The 3,631-nt window shown below is 41.7% G+C and overlaps 1 pseudogene; it reads right to left on the bottom strand.

Annotated features, from left to right (window-relative positions):
• Nucleotides 1-583: 583 nt before the first annotated feature.
• On the bottom strand, nucleotides 584-1,518 carry LOC100141203 (Y-box-binding protein 1-like; annotated as a pseudogene).
• Nucleotides 1,519-3,631: the final 2,113 nt, after the last annotated feature.

Genomic DNA, 3,631 nt, shown 5'->3' with positions numbered 1-3,631 from the left:
AACAGAAGATACCTTGGTCCCAAAAACTTTGGTCATTGCTCTTGTATCTCCATTTCTTGTATGAAGGATGCACCAATACACACATATTCCATGTTTGTGTGTGCTAGGTTGAAAATTATATGTATTTTTAACTTCCCAATATTATCACCTTAAATTTCCACTATTATGTTTTAATTAATAAGACTTTTTAATTATTTAAAATTTTTATTAACAGGTGCTTACAGTTTGTTGACTTTTTTGAAAAAATCAAGCTGTAAACTTTTATTACAAATTAGAAATTAGGTTTTTAAAAATATCAAACCTTGACCAAATATTAAACAATATTAAACAATTAAAAAACCTTTAAAGGTATATAAAGAAAAACCAGGCTCTTCGAAAAAAAAAAAAAAAAAAACACCTTTTTTATTAACAAAAAAAAATGTCTTTATCTAAAAATAATAAAAACTCCATGCTAAATAGATAATGCAGACAGTTCTAGTTATCTGTTCAATGGACAAAAAGCAAGAACTTATGATCTTCTGTTGCAATATTTTGTTCATTTCTAATTGCTGGAATTTGATTTTAATTACTTCTTGTAGAATGACTAAACCAAACGATGGTAGAGATGATAGACTGTCATTGACTCAGCTCCGTCCTGCTCAGTCTAGAAAGCAGACAGATTCTTAGCTTATGGGTCAGCTGCTGTTTCTTTCCCATCTCCTGGTTGAGTGTCTGTATCAGTAACTGAGGTTGTGGCAGTACCAAGGTTGAGGTGGCTGCTGACTTTGGGCCTCATCTTGATTTTCCTTATTTTCTTCATTGCTGTCCTCTCTGGTCTGTGTTTGGCGAGGACAGCCTCTGTAGAATTGTGATCTAGGTATAACCCCATAGTTTATTCTGTCTCACTGGTCTACCTTGTTCTCTTGCACCCTGGTTTTCAGCACCATCCATCACTTCTCCCTGCACAGGATGGTTGGAATGCTGTAGTCATTGTCCATAGGGTCTCCATACGTACTAAAGTGGGAACCTTCGCCTGCCATAGGGCCCTGGCATTCAGGAGCATTCTCCAATCTCTCATTCTCTTCCTCATTCTCACTGTTCTGCTAATTCTGCTGATAACTGGGTGGACATGGATAGCTTCCCTAATGGTTATGGTCTGCTATATTTACTGCCTGGTGATGGAACTCCACCAGGACCAGTAACATCTGCTGCCTCCACAACCTTTTCTCCTTCAACAACATCAGACTCCACACTCTCTCCATTTCCTACTCTGCAAAGCTACTTCCTGGGGCTATTTTTCTTTATGGGGTTTGCTGTACTAATATTGATACATTTTCCTTGGTGGCATTCCTGTTGGTGAAACCATATCTGTTTCTTACATTGAACCATTTAACAGTTCCTTCAACCTTCATTGTGATGACCTTGTCGCCACTGATATATGAGCCTGCCCAGGCCACTGCTTCTTGCATGACTGCCCATTTGACATGGTTTGTGTCCTCTGTGCTGAGGGCAGGGCAGCAGGCAGCTGTTGGGTCAGCCTCTCACTGTTCATGCTTGCGATGATGACTAGGACCAACTGTGGCAGCTGGGGTTCCTCCCGGTTTGTTATGATAACAAGGTGGCAATGTGGGCTGCTCAGGACTTTCTGGGGTCATGCTCTTCAAATTTCAGTGAAACAGTTGTCACTACACTGTCATTCAAGGACTCGCCATTTGCCCTAATGAGCCATTTTCACATCTTTGCTATGAAGGTTCTAGATATAATTTAGATTCTGACAATGAGCTGCACCAGAAATAGACTTATAGAGCAGAAGAGTAAAAGAAGTTGTTTGTCTTTATTGCAGTAGGCAGCAACTGTTGATATTGCATTCACCAGACCTGACTAATTGTAACAGTCAGCAAGAGTTCTTTCCTCCCTGTAAGTCACAAATGTCAGAGCTCCAGGGAAAGTGTGACATTTTCAGATGTTTCCTACACTGTCCTTACCAAATTTATTTTCAGTTCAGTTCAGTCACTCAGTCATGTCCGACTCTTTGCAACCCCATGAACTATAGCAGCCAGGCTTCCCTGTCCATCACCAACTCCAAAAGCTTGCTCAAACTCATGCCCATTGAGTCGGTCTCATCCTCTGCCATCCTGTTCTCCTCCTGCCTTCAATCTTGCCCAGCATCAGGGTCCTTCCAATGAGTCAGCTCTTCGCATCAGGTGGCCAAAGTATTGGAGTTTCAGCTTCAGCACCAGTCTTTCCAATGAATATTCAGGACTGATTCCCTTTAGGATAGACTGGTTGGATCTCCTTGCAGTCCAAGGGACTCTCAAGAGTTCTCCAACACCACAGTTCAAAAGCATCAATTCTTCAGCACTCAACTTTCTTTATAGTCCAATTCTCACATCCATACATGCTGCTGCTGCTACTAAGTCACTTCAGTCATGTCCAACTCCGCGTGACCCCATAGACGGCAGCCCACCAGGCTCCCCCGTCCCTGAGATTCTCCAGGCAAGAACACTGGCATGGGTTGCCATTTTCTTCTCCAATGCATGCAAGTGAAAAGTGAAAGTGAAGTCACTCAGTCCTATCTGACTCTTAGTGACCCCATGGACTGCATCCTACCAGACTCCTCCGTCCATGGGGTTTTCCAGTCAAGAGTATTGGAGTGGGTTGTCATTGCCTTCTCTGATGACAACTGGTAAAACCATAGCTTTGACTAGACAGACCTTTGTTGGCAAAGTAACGTCTCTGCTTTTTAATATACTGGTCTAGGTTGGTCATAGCTTTTCTTCCAAGGAGCTAGTGTGTTTTAATGTCATGGCTGCAGTCACTATCTGCAGTGATTTTGGAGCCCAAGAAAATAAAGTCTCTCACTGTTTCCACAGTCTTGATTCCAGCTTGTGCTTCATCCAGCCTGGCATTTCACATGATATTCTCTGCATATAAGTTAAGTAAGCAGAGTGACAATCTACAACCTTGATGTACTCCTGTCTCTATTTGGAACCAGTCTGTTGTTCCATGTCCAGTTCTAACTGTTGCTTCTTGACTTGCATACAGACTTCTCAGGAGGCAGGTCAGGTGTTCTGGTATTCCCATCTCTTTAAGAGTTTTGCACAGTTTATTGTGATCCACACAGTCAAAGGTTTTAGCATAGTCAATAAAGCAAATGTAGGTGTTTTTCTGGAACTCTCTTGCTTTTTCTATGATCCAGCGAATGTTGGCAATTTGATCTCTGGTTCCTCTGTCTTTTCTAAATCCAGCTTGAACATCTGGAAGTTCATGCACTGTTGAAGCCTGGCTTGGAGAATTTTGAGCATTACTGTGCTGCACTCAATATGCCAGCAAATTTGGAAAACTCAGCAGTGGCCACAGGACTGGAAAATGTCCGATTTCATTCCTATCCCAAAGAAAGGCAATGCCAAAGAATGCTCAAACTACAGCACAATTGCACTCATCTCACACTCTAGTAAAGTAATGCTCAAAATTCTCCAAGCCAGGCTTCAGCAATACGTGAACTGTGAACTTCCAGATGTTCAAGCTGGTTTTAGAAAAGACAGAGGAACCAGAGACCAAATTGCAAACATCCACTGGATCATCAAAAAACCAAGAGAGTTCCAGAAAAACATCTATTTCTGCTTTATTGACTATGCCAAAGCCTTTGACT

Source organism: Bos taurus, chromosome X, assembly GCF_002263795.3.
Source record: "Bos taurus isolate L1 Dominette 01449 registration number 42190680 breed Hereford chromosome X, ARS-UCD2.0, whole genome shotgun sequence".
In the NCBI taxonomy this organism is placed as follows: domain Eukaryota; kingdom Metazoa; phylum Chordata; class Mammalia; order Artiodactyla; family Bovidae; genus Bos; species Bos taurus.
The sequence above is the reverse complement of the archived record's forward strand: the minus strand, read 5'-3'. Positions and strand labels throughout refer to the sequence as shown.